The following is a 17,537-nucleotide window of genomic DNA, read 5'->3' as shown; positions in this document are numbered from 1 at the left end:
AGCATTTCACTGTTGTATTCATCGCATGTGACTAATACAATTTGATTTAATTTGAATAACATTTGAAAGACCTTAGCTATTTTGCCATCTCATATGATTATTGTTTGGCAAGACCGCATAAACAGATCTGAGATTCAGGTTAGGGTCAGAGTGACAATGTATACTTTGGAAACCATCCTACTAAGCTCCTGTCCCAGTGTATGATGCTGACTGGTCGTGGTTGGTTCCAGAGATGTGGCGATGCGGGCGGCAGTGGGTGGGGACAAGAGTGCCCTGGACATGTTCAACTGGAGGAAGGCTGGGAAGTTAGAAAACTATTAGTGTTTTTACCTGCGTTGTTCCCTTACGTGTGTGTGTGTGTGTTTGAATGTGTACGTGCATGCATGTCTGAGATATTCCCCTGAAACAAGCCCTCAACGGTTAGTGTGTGTTTAGGTTTGGTGCGCTGCCTGGTGTAATGAAGCGAAATTAAAGCAGCACTGTCACTGCTTGCCTTGGTGAGTGTGTATTGACTCTGTGACTCCGTGTCCTGTCGTGGAAATACAAATTAATAATGATTAGAGACAAGGTCAATCACCAATCAGGATTTTTCTTTATTCAAAACGTATTAATAACATTGATTAATTATCTGCTGTAAAGACTGTTCTCATTGTGTAGAAACCAGGGTCTGGCCCCCAAAACAAGGTTCCTTTCATTATCCATACCCAAGCCATCTCTCCCTGGTACATTCCAGTCAAACCGGAGCAACCTCCCTCACATGAATGGAATGTGACTTGTTAGGTTTATCACCCAAGGTATCGTAAATCTACTGTCAGCATTAAGCCCCAGATGCCCACTCTCCGTTCACACAGACATAATATAGTTCTAAGAACCCCCCTATTCTGTTGCATAAAGCAACCATTTGATGCAATGACAGTATTATAACATAATCTTGTAATTTCCAGAAAAGGTACACTGTGTGAATGAGTGTGGCAGGAGTAGCCCAGTGCTCAGTGTGGACGGCTCCATCCAGAAGCTCTTCTATCTGAAGAGGAGAGACATCCTAGAAATCATGAAAACCCTTTTGATGTCGCAGTACACTCTGGGACCTGAGGGGGGAGCCCCGGAGCTCATGAAGGTACAGTGTCACAGTCAATTTAAATAAAATTGTATTGGTCACGTACACAGATTACAGTGGCACAGTCAATTCAAGTGTGATTTTGTGTTTATGTGTTCTGTTGTCACAGGTGAAGCTGAGCGGAAAGAGTGGCCGAAGCGCAGATATCGTTTCAACAGAGACAGGCCTCTCATCACAGCTACAGGGGAACAGGTCATCAGGTCAGACACACACACTCACTGCTGTGCTGACATACGTTGTGTTGTAGGCTCTGGGACTTGGATAGGGATGACAACTATGTTCTCTCTCTGGATGAGAGCCTAAGACTAAACTGAACTTTACTGGTGTTGTGAAAATGTGTGCTAATTAAGTGCTATGGTAGACTTATGTTAAATGGATTACTATTACACAGTGTATATACAGTCACTAGCCTAGTCCCAGATCTGTTTGTGTTATCTAGTGGTTAGAGCTTTGGACTAGTAACCGAAAGGTTGCAAGATTGAATCCCCGAGTTGACAAGGTAAAATTCTGTTGTTCTGCCCCTGAACAAAGCAGTAACCCACTGTTCCTACGCCATCATTGAAAATAAGAATTTGTTCTTAGCTGACTTGCCTAGTTAAATAAAGGTAAAATAAATCAAATTCTTGCCAGCAAATCCTGAGTCTCAAGTTTGGAGAAGCTAATTTTCACCATAAAAAAATATAAAGCATTCCAAGCGTCATCACATTTGCAGACTTATGTAAGATAACTGACTATTCCTAATGTTATTAGTAAATTGGATAGTCATAATTTAGGATAATAATTGAACTCAAATCACTTTTGCCAAAAAAAAGACTGTTCAATGCAGCGCGAGGTGGAGTAGGCTTAGGCTAGGCTATATCAGATAGGCCTATGTTTCTTTTGCTTTGCACGGGAAAAATGTGGCCTTTTATAAAAACATTTCATACACTTCTACAACACTTTATATGACCCGAGAGGTTAGCAGAATCTTTTTTTATATGACTTTCAAGAGGCCAATGACCCAATGATAATGACAGTGAATATGCACGCTCACCGGGGATGTCAGTGTCAGTGCTCGCCATTTACCTATGTCTTGTTTGTGGTGCTGGAATTATTAGTAGGTAGCCTATGGTTTTTGTGCATATTCTGCAAACAGGCTGGTCCAAGTCATCTGGTTCTCCATTGTCGTTAGCTTTGAAACGGAAATTAAACCAAAAAAAAGCCATCTTTTTCACCTCAGTCCTCCAATCTACTGTAATAATGAAAAAGGCCAGAGGTGAAGGGTTATCGGATCTACAGGTACCCCCGGTCCCCACTTTTCACCCCACCCCCCCCTCAATGAACTGAATTTGCCTTCAAAGATTCTCTCCTATTCACACATATAACGGATTACAGTTGAATCGACAGATTAAGTTAGCAAAACAATACCATATAATAAATAGTTAACACTGCCGCTATGGGTAAAGTACATCTACATTAAAATTAAGTAGATAAAACATTTGATAAAAAATGTAAAAAGGCTTTTGAAGGTTTTTATTTTCATGATGGTTTTCATCCAAAACTATCAATGTCATGGTTATCCATTTAACGTCACAGCCCTATAGTCGTTCTCCCTTGCCTAACTCCCCATGCGTCTTCTCAGAGATCCTAGCTGCAAGCACCAACAGGGGGCGTATAGCTCTGTGGAGAATGGTGAGCCAGCCAAACACCAAGATAGAAGGCCCAGGCCCAGTAGAAACTACAGACACCCATGGAGATTGAGGGCATTGTCACCTAGATCCAGGTACATCACTTTACTGCAGTGCTACTGTAACAGTACTCTTCTTGCATTGTGTGCAGTCATCGACACAGACTTCAATTTGTAGCACCAGTCATGGAAATTTATTCTGATAGAAACGGCACAAAATTGCACGTCATGCAATGCACAGCTCACCATCCATCTCTGCACTCATACAATCTGGTTTGGTGCTTGTTCAATGGGATGATTCTAACTTAACCATCCTCGTAAGCAAGCCACGCAAACCAGCCAATAAGATGCCATGTTGAGAAGGTGAAGGCAAGACAAAACTAAAAACCAAAAACCCATTGGCTTAACAATAAAGTGGCAAGGTGAATCACCAATATAACCGTGTTACACTACATTATACTGTATTGACTCTTGGCCACAACAGAGACAGTGTATTATATCCTCATCCATCACCTTGTTTAGACAGATCCTATCACAATTCATTTACAATGCATTTTTTCATTTGTCACACCTGGCCTAAAACATTTGATTTCACTGATTGTGATCACAAAACTATTACCATTCCCATAGACAGTTGTCGTAGCAGAATCAGAATTAGTTAGGTAACATTGATAAATAAGATATTTTATCTACTTTCATAAATATGCTTATGTGGGAAAAAGTCACTTGGGGCCCAGAGAGAGGAGAGGTCAGGCTTGTCTTCATATGTGAACGTATCTTTTAAACCATGTGAAGGGATGATTGAGGGGGAACCAATTATCTCTTGGCTCCACAATGTCTGTGTGCTCGTCACTCCCTACTTTTCCCATTTGGGGGAAGAGTATGGCAGTGTCTGGAACCATTGTATGTCCCCTCTGATTGCCCTTATCTTGACCTAGAGGCTCACTCTCCTCTCCGTGAGCTTGTCCAGGAGGGGTTGTATTTGAGATGGAAGTATCTAGAATTGACAATTGATATATGCTTTTGGATGAGGTAATGTTTTGGTACTATGTTGTACCAAGAACGAGATAAGAACTTTGTTTAGGAGAGCAAATTGAACGATAATTTATAGCTAATGCTGTCTGGCTATGGGATACTCCTCTCTCAAGTAAAAGTCTTCCTTTGTGCAGTTTTCCTAAGACCTGTGGTTCATAATTGTGAGTTGGGAGAGGTGGATCTTTGCTATAAAAGATCTCAGTTGCCATTATGTTGACACTCAGAATTCATTTATAGACACTGAATTGATCTGAGAGTCAAGGGGCTATGGTGAAGCTCATATTATTAAAATATGAAGTTTAAAGTATAACTCTGACTTGTGTGTGGTTTGTAAACTCTCCTTTCACTTAGTAAAACAGGAAATTACCACGACACAGTGCAGTTATATTAGTGACTATGTTGTTTAAGTTTTACGATAATGTGTTGTCTGATTAATTACAATTGTCTTGTGGAGTTTCCAATGGGGCTCCAACCTGAGCCTGCTGGCTGCCAACAGTGTGATCACAGTGCTGATCCTCTGTGAGCACGGCATGTCGGCACGGCATGCCACCTGCTGTGCAGCTCAGCCTCACCATGCTGTGCAGCTCAGCATCACCATGTTCTGCTGTGCAGCTCAGCCTCACCATGTTCAGCACCAACTCCCATCTCACCCTGTGCTCAGACATGCACATCAAGGGTGTCTGCATAACCAAGGTAACCAACCCCAAAATGTGTCTCGTTACACTAGGTAACCAGCCCATAAATGTGTCCCTTCACCAAGGTAACCAGCCAGGGAGGCTATCAAGGAATTTGTTTCTGCTCAATATATGACACTTGAACTGTGTCCATCTCAAACAAGCAGGTATGAGTATGTGAGGTGTGTTGAGTGGTCATCTCTTAAGGTCCATACACACCAAAGACGATAACTATAACAATAAGTATATCGATAAGAAAGTAGAAGTTGTTCTAATTCAAGTGAACAGCAGCGTATACACTACAACGATAACTAATAAAAAACAATGGAGAATATAACGATAGCTATCGTTGGGATCACTTTCAGAGCGATTTCCCCCCAACGATACAATGTCATCAACCAATCAAACACCCGTTCTATTGAAGCGTTCTAGGTGTGTGAGGAATAGTCGCCCGGAGGGGAGAGGAGATGGGGCATAGCACACTGAGCTTTCCTGAATTACTGGGCATGTGAGCATATTGGTGGCCACATTAATTATAGGACGACTTGGGAGACTAATGATCCACAACAGACAGTGCATCTCAGTATCAGAAGATGCCCATATCTTCATATGGTACAGTTTTCTGACAAAAAACACCATATGAGTGGCCTGTTAATGTACCTTTCTGGACCTTTTAAACGGTTGAGAATAGACCCATAAATGATCCAAGTGGTTGCATAATCAAGCCGAGGCAGTTATTTTGGAATGAAACATACTTTCAAAACTAAGGGTGTTTTTGCAGTTATTCGCTGCAGTTTACAGCCTACACAATAATTGTGTACTCACTTGAAAACAATAATAGAATTCCTCATTGCGTTGTGTATTTGTAGCCTAAGTCAAAACGTAGGCCTAATCAATAGGGGAGCCCGGGGACTGCAGTGCGCAGCCTGGGGGAACACATAGTGCGCAGCCTGGGGGAATACACAGTGCATGTGGCATTTCATAATCTGATTACTTTTATTCTTGCACTTTGTCAGTTAAATATGTATAGCCCTAATATTTAGATAATGAATGTCCTAAGATTTAGCAAATTTTTAGCTTCTTACTTTGGCTGCATATCTCTAGCCTCGCTCTTCCAGTTGTTCCTGTGCCTAGTAGGCTATAGACTACACAAGCCTACACTATTCCTCTTCTCGTCAAGTTCTAAATCAAATCAAATCAAATGTATTTATATAGCCCTTCGTACATCAGCTGATATCTCAAAGTGCTGTACAGAAACCCAGCCTAAAACCCCAAACAGCAAGCAATGCAGGTGTAGAAGCACGGTGGCTAGGAAAAACTCCCTAGAAAGGCCAAAACCTAGGAAGAAACCTAGAGAGGAACCAGGCTATGTGGGGTGGCCAGTCCTCTTCTGGCTGTGCCGGGTGGAGATTACAACAGAACATGGCCAAGATGTTCAAATGTTCATAAATTGCCAGCATGGTCGAATAATATAAGGCAGAACAGTTGAAACTGGAGCAGCAGCACGGTCAGGTGGACTGGGGACAGCAAGGAGTCATCATGTCAGGTAGTCCTGGGGCATGGTCCTAGGGTTCAGGTCAGTTGAAACTGGAGCAGCAGCACGGTTAGGTGGACTGGGGACAGCAAGGAGTCATCATGTCAGGTAGTCCTGGGGCATGGTCCTATGGCTCAGGTCAGTTGAAACTGGAGCAGCAGCACAGCCAGGTGGACTGGGGACAGCAAGGAGTCATCATGTCAGGTAGTCCTGGGGCATGGTCCTAGGGCTCAGATCCTCCGAGAGAGAGAAAGAAAGAGAGAAGGAGAGAATTAGAGAACGCACACTTAGATTCACACAGGACACCGAATAGGACAGGAGAAGTACTCCAGATATAACAAACTGACCCTAGCCCCCCGACACATAAACTACTGCAGCATAAATACTGGAGGCAGAGGAAAAGGCTCTAGGAAAAGCTTTAGGCTACTCTAGCTTGTTAGACATTTATTTTTACTTGCTGAATGTAAAATACAGCATAGGCCAAACAACCTGTTGGGGAAAGTTAAGGAGAGAGAGTGCAGTGCGTTGGTGTGATCACTTTGACCAGTGATGATAACATTGTTTGTTGTACTGATGCATTGCAAATGGTTGCATAGGACAGACAGAGCACAATGAAATAGAAGATCCTAACTTACTGACAACCTTTAGAAAAAGGGAAATCACCTGCAAACCACTTGAGCAATGAGGCAAGCAATGACATTTGTTGTTGAAATTCTACCTTTAAATACAAGTTTCCATATGATTTTTCATTACATGTGCATTTTATTATAATTTGCTGTTGTCACTATAACAATGAACACACCCTGAAGGCACTGAATTGTCTGTGTTACCACATTAATAAGCCTACAGTGAGCGGTAGAATGCGTCGATCACTTGATTGACGTGTACTTTAGAACGATAAAAAAATACTCTAGTGTGGATCCTTGCCAACATTTTATAGTTACGTTAAGTTTATCATTATTGTCCTTGGTGTCGACGGGCCCTTACCATGACTGTGGCTCAGTTGGTAGAGCACGGAGCTTGCAACCCCACAGTTGTGGGTTAGATTCCTACAAGGGGCCAGTACGAAAAAGTATGCAGTCACTACTGTAGGTCGCTCTGGATAAGAGCGTCTGCTAAATTACTAATTACTAATAAACATTTTGAATATTAGGCATCTGATGTTTAGGTGTTGTGTGTTCAGGACATAGTCACAGTGTGGAACGGGAAGCAGGTCACTGTGTACGAATCCTCAGGGACAACTCTACGCAACACGGGGTAACGTAGTTAAATAGTCACAACTCCAGCATGTTGTGCATAACACTATCATAAGCATTGCTAAGACAGATACTTAGTGTTATTAAGCCCTGTGTGAATCCTCCTTTCCGGCTCGTCCCCAGGATATTTCCCGTGTGAGTCTCAGATCTTAGCTGTGCTGTGAATATCTACACTGTGGAGCCCAATAGGGTCCAGGTCCACACACCACAGGTCGGTCCCCTATCTGAAACCCTCTGCCTATCCACATTGCCTTCCTTCTTACCCTTTTCTGTTCACACTTGGTACACACAGTCACGCATGCATGTGGGAATACATATATACGCATGCACACACACACATGCATACTGCCTCATATGGCTTCAAATCTATTTCAGTGTTGTTTTTTGCTGTTTTCTGTAGCCTATATTATAGATAAGCAATGTGTATCTATCTTGCTCTGCCTCCCAGGGCACAGTGAAGCAACTGCTAGCGACAGGGCAATCCTGTGCCGCTCGGTGGGTGTCAGGGCTACCTGGTGGTTGGAACAGACACATTTAACCTTTATTTAACGAGGACAATGATCAAGGTATTTGACCTCACCCGCAGGTGTACACACAGCATATAAAATCCCTATTACCTCCAGTCAATTCACATTTCTTGTAATGCCACAACCTCTGTCTCATATCAGCATCGTTAGCCAGTATAAATAAATGAGTTATGAAAACATTATGTCACCACTGGAGCCACTTGATATTACAAAGGCCAATTTAGTTTTGCTGGTCTCCATCATGTTTAGTTGCAACATAGCTAATATAATAATAATATATGCTGTTTAGCAGATGCTTTTATCCAAAGCTACTTAGTCAGGCTAATCCCTTTGATTGCATACTGCAACACAATTTTCAGGGTTCATTCAATAAGTCACAATAGTGTGTGTGTGTATATTATATATATATATATATATATTATATGTGCAGTGCTAAGAACCTGGTGGACCTGATCTCTAATCTAGGATCCCTGAGATCAGTCAAGTGTAATGCCAAAGTCAACATCCTGGTCTGAGTGGACACTCGGAGACACAGAACCTTGGCTTTATTCTCGAAGGATCTCATAGATAGACCTTGGTCTAGGGATTTAAAATGAAGTGATTTGAATTGCTACACTTCCAAGTCAATTAAAATTATATTATTCTTATATATAACTATAAGTAGTTAATTGTCTTGTTGCTGATATATTTCTCCATCTAAGGTGAATGGGAGACCTGACCACAAAATGTGCTTCTATAATGTGGAGATGGACACACTCTCTCACTTTCACTTCTTCACTGGCAGACCACCTATTGGCATCTATCAGGCCGACGACACAGAAAGATGTGTGTGTGTTCTTTTGACTGTGTATTTTTTCTGACTATGTACAGTGGGGAGAACAAGTATTTGATACACTGCCGATTTTGCAGGTTTTCCTACTTACAAAGCATGTAGAGGTCTGTAATTGTTATCATAGGTACACTTCAACTGTGAGGGACGGAACCTCAAAAATCCAGAAAGTCACATTGTATGATTTTTAAGTAATTAATTAGCATTTTATTGCATGACATAAGTATTTGATCACCTACCAACCAGTAAGAATTCTGGCTCTCACAGACCTGTTAGTTTTTCGTTAAGAAGCCCTCCTGTTCTCCACTCATTACCTGTATTAACTGCACCTGTTTGAACTCGTTACCTGTATAAAAGACACCTGTCCACACACTCAATCAAACAGACTCCAACCTCTCCACAATGGCCAAGACCAGAGAGCTGTGTAAGGATATCAGGGATAAAATTGTAGACCTGCACAAGGCTGGGATGGGCTACAGGACAATAGGCCAGCAGCTTGGTGAGAAGGCAACAACTGTTGACGCAATTATTAGAAAATGGAAGAAGTTCAAGATGACGGTCAATCACCCTCGGTCTGGGGCTCCATGCAAGATCTCACCTGTTGGGGCATCAATGATCATGAGGAAGGTGAGGGATCAGCCCAGAACTACACGGCAGGACCTGTCAATGACCTGAAGAGAGCAGGGACCAAAGTCTCAAAGAAAACCATTAGAAACACACTACGCCGTCATGGATTAAAATCCTGCAGCGCACGCAAGGTCCCCCTGCTCAAGCCAGCGCATGTCCAGGCCCATCTGAAGTTTGCCAATGACCATCTGGATGATCGAGGAAGATTGGTAGAAGGTCATGTGGTCTGATGAGACAAAACTAGAGCTTTTTGGTCTAAACTCCACTCGCCGTGTTTGGAGGAAGAAGGATGAGTACAACCCCAAGAACATCATCTCAACCGTGAAGCATGGAGGTGGAAACATCATTCTTTGGGGATGCTTATCTGCAAAGGGGACAGGACGACTGCACCGTATTGAGGGGAGGATGGATGGGGCCATGTATCGCGAGATCTTTGCCAACAACCTCCTTCCCTCAGTAAGAGCATTGAAGATGGGTCGTGGCTTGGTCTTCCAGCATGACAACGACCCGAAACACACAGCCCGGGCAACTAAGGAGTGGCTCCATAAGAAGCATCGCAAGGTCCTGGAGTGGCCTAGCCAATCTCCAGACCTGAACCCAATAGAAAATATTTGGAGCTGAAAGTCCGTATTGCCCAGCAACAGCCCTGAAACCTGAAGGATCTGGAGAAGGTCTGTATGGAGGAGTGGGCCAAAATCAGGAGGAGCGACCCAGCGATGTGTGTGCTTTGGGGACCTTTAACAGAATGTGACTGGCAGAATGGTTGTTGTATGTGGAGGATGAGGGCTGCAGTAAGTATCTCAGATAGGCCTCACTCTAGAAGGACAGTGTACCATCAAGCCATACTCCCAAGTACTTGTATGAGGTGACTTTATACACTGTACTCTTTGAGAGAGGTAGTTAGCAAACCAGACCAAAGACACCTCAAAGACACCAATACTCCTTAGACGGCCCACAAGAATGGAATGGCCAAGTCAATAAAAGTAGCAACACAACATTGCTTAGAATCAAGGGCAATGGTGACATCATTTAGGACCTTCAAGGTTGCAGTGACACATCCATAGCCTGAGCAGAAACCATATTGCGTACCCGAGAGAATACTATAGACATCAAGATAGCCATTCAGTTGATTATTGACAAGTTTTTCCAACACTTTTGATTAAAAGGGCATAATATAAATTGGACTTTAATTGTTAGCCTTTAACAGTGGGGAGGAGACAGGTTAACCTACAATTTCCGCGCCCTCGTGGAAATCGAATTAACTTAATGAAAAAATCCCCATCAGAATCAATCTGTTTAAGCTAGAGATATGTGTCTCAATCCACAGCATCTGCCAATATCACCCTTCCACATCTGCGGTGAAAGGTGGCAGAGCTATAGCGTTGTTTGTCAGACCATGAGACATACCAAAAATCTGTCTTACAAAAACGTATGCAGCGTCCCCCCTTTGCTGCTATAACAGCCTCCACTCTTCTTGGATGGCTTTCCACTAGATGTTGGAACATTGCTGTGGGGACTTGCTTCCATTCAGCCACAAGAGCATTAGTGAGGTTGGGCACTTATGTTGGTCGGTGAGACCTGGCTCGCAGTCGGCTTTACAATTCATCCCGAAGGTGTTCGATGGGGTTGAGGTCAGGGCTCTGTGCAGGCCAGTCAAGTTCTTCCACACCGATCTCGACAAACCATTTCTGTATGGACCTCGCTTTGTGCACTGTCATGCTGAAACAGGAAAGGACCTTCCCCAAGATGTTGCCACAAAGTTGGAAGCACAGAATGTCATTGTATGCTGTATCGTTAAGACTTACCTTCACTGGCACTAAGAGGCCCAGCCCGAACCATTAAAAACAGCCCCAGACTATTATTCCTTTACAGTTCAAATCATATTTTATTAGTCACATGCGCCGAATACAACAGACCAGTAGACCTTACAGGGAAATGTTTACATACATGCCCCTAACCAACAAGGCAGTTTAAAAAATACTTGTATTTCTTATTTGTAAAAAGTAGTTAAAGAGCAGCAGTAAAATAACAATAGCGAAACTATATACAGGGGGTACCGGTACAGAGTCGTGCGGGGGGCATCCGCCAAACCCAGATTCGTCTGTCTGACTGCCAGATGGTGAAGCGTGATTCATCACTCCAGGGAAAGCGTTTCCACTGCTCCGGAGTCCAATGGCGGCGAGCTGTACACCACTCCAGCCGACGCTTTGCATTGCGCATGGTGATCTTAGGCGTGTGTGAAGCTGCTCGGCCATAGAAACCCATTTCATTATGCTCCCGGCAAACAGTTTGTGTTGACGTTGATCGAGGCAGTTTGGAAGTCGTAGTGAGTGTTGCAACTGAGGAGAGACGATTTTTGCGTGCTCGGTGGTCCCGTTCAGTGAGCTTGTGTGGCCTACGACTTCACGGCTGAGGTGTTGTTGCTTCTAGATGTTTCCACTTCACAATAACAGCACATTCTAATGGCACCGGTGGAGATGGCTGCCGTTTTACGGGCTCCTAACCAATTGTGTTTTTTTGGGTTATTTGTAACTTATTTTGTACATAATGTTTCTGCCACTGTCTCTTGTGACCGAAAATAGCTTCTGGATATCAGAACAGCGATCACTCACACCTTGTACTGGACGAAGATTCTTTAACGAGTCGACCGCAAAGGATTTACTTCAGACACCGGACAAGGCCCAAATCCCCATCATTTGGATGAAAAAGAGACAGAGATGTAGGGGACATAGGTCGGGGTGCTCTGATGAAGACTATCCTACCAACTGACGCTAAAAACTGTAATATCTTATGTTTCACCGAGCCGTGGCTGAACGACAACATGGATAACATACAGCTGGCTGGGTTTTCCGTGCATCAGCAAGATCGAACAGCTGTTTCCGGTAAGACAAGTGGTGGCGGTCTGTGTCTATTTGTCAATAATATCTGGTGCACGAAATGTAATATTAAGGAAGTCTCAAGGTTTTGCTCACCTGAGGTAGAGTATCTCATGATAAGCTGTAGACCACACTATTTACCAAGATAATTTTCATCTATATTTTTTGTAGCCGTCTATTTACCACCACAAACCAATGCCGTTACTAAGACCGCACTCAACGAGCTGTATAAGGCCATAAGCAAACAAGAAAATGCTCATCCAGAGGTGGCGCGCCTAGTGGCCGGGGACTTTAATGCAGGAAACTTAAATCTGTTTTACATCATTTCTACCAGCATGTTACATGTGCAACCAGAAGGAAGAAAAAAAAAACTCTGGACCACCTTTACTCTACACACAGAGATGCGTAAAATGCTCTCCCTCACTCACCATTTGACCATAACTCTATTCTGATTATAAGCAAAAACTAAAGCTGGAAGTACCAGTGATTCGCTCAATACAGAAGTGGTCAGATAATGCAGATACTAAGCTACAGGACTGTTTTGCTAGCACAGACTTGAATATGTTCCGTGATTCTTCAGTCACTGGCTTCATCAATAAATACATTGATGATGTCGTTATCACAGGGTCCGTACGTACATACCCCAACCAGAAGCCATGGATTACAGGCAACATCCACACTGAGCTAAAGAACTGCCGCTTTCAAGGAGCGGGACTCTAACCTGGACGCTTATAACATATCCCGCTATGCCCTCCATCAAACAGGCAAAGTGCCAATACAGGACTAAGATTGAATTCTACTACACCGTCTCCAACGCTCGTCGGATGTGGCAGGGCTTGCAAACTATTACGGACTGCAAAGGGAATTACAGCCGCGAGCTGCCCTGTGACACGAGCCTACCAGACAAGCTACATTTCTTTTATGCGGCTTTGAGGTAAGCAACACTGAAGCAGGCATGAGAGCATCAGCTGTTCCGAACGACTGTGATCACGCTCGCCATAGCCAATGTGAGTAAGACCTTTAAACAGGCCTTTTGGTCCTAGACTTGGCACTCAGGTACCGCTTGCCATGTGGTAGTAGAGAGAACAGTCTATGATTGGGGTGGCTGGGGTCTTTGACAATGTTTAGGGCCTTCCTCTGACACCACCTGATGTAGAGGTCCTGGATGGCAGGCAGCTTAGCCCCAGTGATGTACTGGGCCATACGCACTTCCCTCTTTAGGCCGTGCAGTTGCTGTACCAGGCATTGATGCAACCAGTGCTTTCAATGTTGCAGCTGTAGAACCTTTTGAGGATCTGAGGACTCATGCCAAATCTTTTTATTTTCCTGATCGGGAATAGGCTTTGTCGTGCCCTCTTCTCGACTGCCTTGGAGTGTGTTTGGACCATTTCTAGTTTGTTGGTGATGTGGACACCAAGGAACTCGATGCTCTCAAGCTGCCCCACTACAGCCCCATCAATGAGAATGGGGGCGTGCTCGGTCCTCCTTTTCCTGTAGTCCACAATCATCTCCTTTGTCTTGCTTATGTTGAGGGATAGGTTGTTGTTCTGGCACCACCTGGCTAGGTCTCTTACCTCCTCCCTATAGGCTGTCTCGTTGTTGTCGGTGATCAGGCCTACCACTGGTGTGTCTTCTGCAAACATAATGATGGTGTTGGAGTCGTGCCTGGCCACGCAGTCGTTGGTGAACAGGGAGTACAGGCGGGGACTGAGCACGTACCCCTGAGGTGCTCCACTGTTGAGGATCAGCGTGGCGGATGTGTTGCTACCTACCCTCACCACCTGGGGGCGGCTTGTCAGGAAGTCCAGGATCCGGTTGCAGAGGAAGGTGTTTAGTCCCGGGATCCTTAGCTTAGTGATGAGCTTTGAGGGTGCTATGGTTTGAACGCTGAGCTGTAGTCAATGAATAGCATTCTCACATAAGTGTTCCTTTTGTCCAATTGGGAGAGGGCAGTGTGGAGTGCAATAGAGATTGCATCATCTTTGGATCTGTTTGAGCGGTATGCAAATTAGAAATGGGTCTAGGGTTTCTGGGATAATGGTGTTAATGTGAGCCATGACCAGCCTTTCAAAGCACTTCATGGCTACGGACGTGAGCGCTACTGGTCTGTAGTCATTTTGGCATGTTGCCTTAGTGTTCATGGGCACAGGGACTATGGTTCTTGTTAACTGACTTGCCAGCATTTCACAATAAGGTCTACACTTGTTGTATTCGGCGCATTTGATTTGATTTCACAAAATTTCGATCTGCAATCTTTTGGACATAAAAGCAATGTTGAGGGAACGTAAACTATTCGAACCAGGACCTAAAAATAACTGATATTGGTACAAGATGGAGGGAGGGTTGGAGCATAACTAACACAATTATGAAAATGTACGCTTAATTCAGTAAAAATTTATGTACAGAATTTATTACACAAAACAAAGTTCACAAATTCAGGGTCATTGTGTTAAACAATGACTCTTTTATCCATGCCTTCTGGGAGTGCTATAAAGTCAAAGTTATGATCACAGTTAGAAGTTTTACACTTTAAGATCAGTGCAGAGGCGTGCGTGCATCGGTTATATTTCAGATGGCGTCAACATAATTTACTTTTCATGCAGTAGAATGTCCTTTTAAAAAGTCACCACAAATGACTGTCACAGTCTATATAAAAAATTACAAAATATCCCGCGGGGCGTTCCCAACTCCTCCCTTATCCTTTGCCACCGCTGCTGAAAAAAATCCTAGGTAAAACACTGACGTATGTGTGGATATGTTCAGTAGGTATCTGATATGTTCTGAGTCCACTTTGCTATGAACTAAAGTATCTAACCTATAGCATGTATTTGCTGTCTCATTCAGGAGGAGTTCAGGACTTTCGTCTGCACTCAGGAACATGGGCTTCTCCTTCAGGATTCCTACCCCAAACCAGCCGGCCTGCAGGCCCTACTGGCCCTGAACGTTTCCTACTACTACTATTTCACCTGTAAGGTAGGGACAATGACGAATGTATAGTACTTTACCTGCAGGGTAGTGAATGGTATCCCTTTACTTATGAGGTGAGGCCATTCATGACTGTATGCCTACTCTTTTGTTTACTCTTTTTCTAATTTACAAGGGACAAACTGTTTGAGTTAGTTAGACAGTTATCAGGATTTTCAGTAGGCCTAAATCACCTGTAAGGTAGGGTTGCTCTCTCTTCCACATCCTATCCCTCAGAGATTATCTTCACAAAAGTCTGTCAGTCTTTTCTTTTTATTCTACCTCATCTTTGCTGCATCTCTTCCTCCCTCCCTCTCTTTCTTGAGTGTATGTGAATTTGTCATATTTCATGTGCATGTCGGTCTGTGTGTGTGCTTGGCTTCCATTCACACCAGCCGTTGTTTCAGAGGGGTGATATCTTTCTACCGAAAGTGAGTCTCTACTGCCCCTCAAGTTAGTCAGTGCTGCGAAGCTCCTCTGCTCTTCCATGGTTCTCCTATGGAAGGACCATGGACCTCTTTTCCTAGGCTAGTGGCATTGTAAAGCCTCCGTTGGGTTACAATGATTAACAGAACAATGTAATCTAGATTCTAATCTAGACCATCCAATGTGTTTTTACATAGTACGAATACACAACTGTATTTAGATAGATGTGCAAGGTCCATGTTTTGTACTATATAATTACATATGGAATTGTATAGGATGTGTGGGGCTTACACACCCTACTCCACTGGTTGGATAGGGTCAATGTGTTCTTACAGTTTGTGTCCATTTCCACTGCTTTTGCTGCTATGGTTTTCTTGTCTGTGTTTCCCTAATAGCCTGAGGTTTCATATCCGAGGAAGTTTCTTTCATTGAGCCTAATCTTTCTATGATAAAGTGAGTGTCACTACAGTAGCGTGAGTGTGTGCGCGCGTGTGTCCCTGCCAATTTATTGTGGGAAGCTTGTGGAAGGCTACTGGAAACGTTTGATGACTATGTACGTACTGTAGGGCAGCACTCTCTAAGGTGCAGGGTAGAGTACCGGGTGGTAGCTGGCTAACAACAGTGACCAAGTTCAGGGAAGGTACTGGGCTGAGGCCGTCTAGTGATTACTATTTAACAGTCTGATGGCCTGGAGATAGAAGCTATTTGTCAGTCTCTCGGACACCGCTGTGATGCACCTTTACTCTCTCCGCCTTCTAGATGGTAGCGGGGTGAACAAGCCGTGGCTCGGGTGGCTGAGGTCCTTGATGATTTTCTTGGCCTTCCTGTGACACAAGGTGCTGTAGATGTCCTGGAAGGCAGTAGAGGTGGAAAAAGTTCTCAATTGTTATACTTGAGTAAAAGTAAAGATACCTTAACCTGTTGCGACGACCAAACCCGGATCCGGGATTCTATTTATAGACCTAAGCTCATTACCATAACGCAACGTTAACTATTCATGAAAATCGCAAATGAAATGAAATAAATATGCTAGCTCTCAAGCTTAGCCTTTTGTTAACAACACTGTCATCTCAGATTTTCAAAATATGCTTTTCAACCATAGGAAAACAATCATTTGTGTAACAGTAGCTAGCTAGCGTAGCATTTAGCGTTAGCATTAGCGTTAGCATTTAGCAGGCAACTATCACAAAAACAAGTAAAGCCTTCAAATAAAATAACTTACCTTTGAAGAACTTCTGATGTTTTCAATGAGGAGACTCTCAGTTAGATAGCAGATGCTCCGTTTTTCCAAAAAGATTCTTTGTGTATTAGAAATAGCTCCGTTTTGTACATCACATTTGGCTACCAAAAAAAAAAAAAAAAAAAACGAAAATTCAGCCCTCAAAACGCAAACTTTTTTCCAAATGAACTCCATAATATCGACTGAAACATGACAAACGTGGTTTAGAATCAATCCTCAAGGTGTTTTTCCACATATCTCTTCAATGATATATCCTTCGTGGAAGCCTGGTTTCTCCTTGCTCTCAAATGGAAAAATAATTGCACCTGGCTTTACGCTCCAATTTCGACGCAGGGACACCAGGAGGACACTTGGAAAATGTAGTCTCTTATGGTCAATCTTCCAATGATATGCCTACAAATACGTCACAATGCTGCTAACACTTTGGGGGAACGACAGAAAGTGTAGGCTCATTCCTTGCGCAATGACAGCCATATAAGGAGACAATGGAAAACAGAGCTTCAGAAATTCTGCTCATTTCCTGGTTGATGCATCATCTTGGTTTCGCCTGTAGAATGAGTTCTGGGGCACTTACAGACAATATCTTTGCAGATTCTGAAACTTCAGAGTGTTTTCTTTCAAAAACTGTCAAGAATATGCATAGTCGAGCATCTTTTCGTGACAAAATATCGCGCTTAAAACGGGAACGTTTTTTATCCAAAAATGAAATAGCGCCCCTAGAGATCAAAGAGGTTAATATAAAATTACTCAAAGTAAGTGAAGTAAC

Source organism: Oncorhynchus clarkii, chromosome 20 (assembly GCF_045791955.1).
Source record: "Oncorhynchus clarkii lewisi isolate Uvic-CL-2024 chromosome 20, UVic_Ocla_1.0, whole genome shotgun sequence".
In the NCBI taxonomy this organism is placed as follows: Eukaryota; Metazoa; Chordata; class Actinopteri; order Salmoniformes; family Salmonidae; genus Oncorhynchus; species Oncorhynchus clarkii.
Note: the sequence above shows the minus strand (reverse complement) of the source record.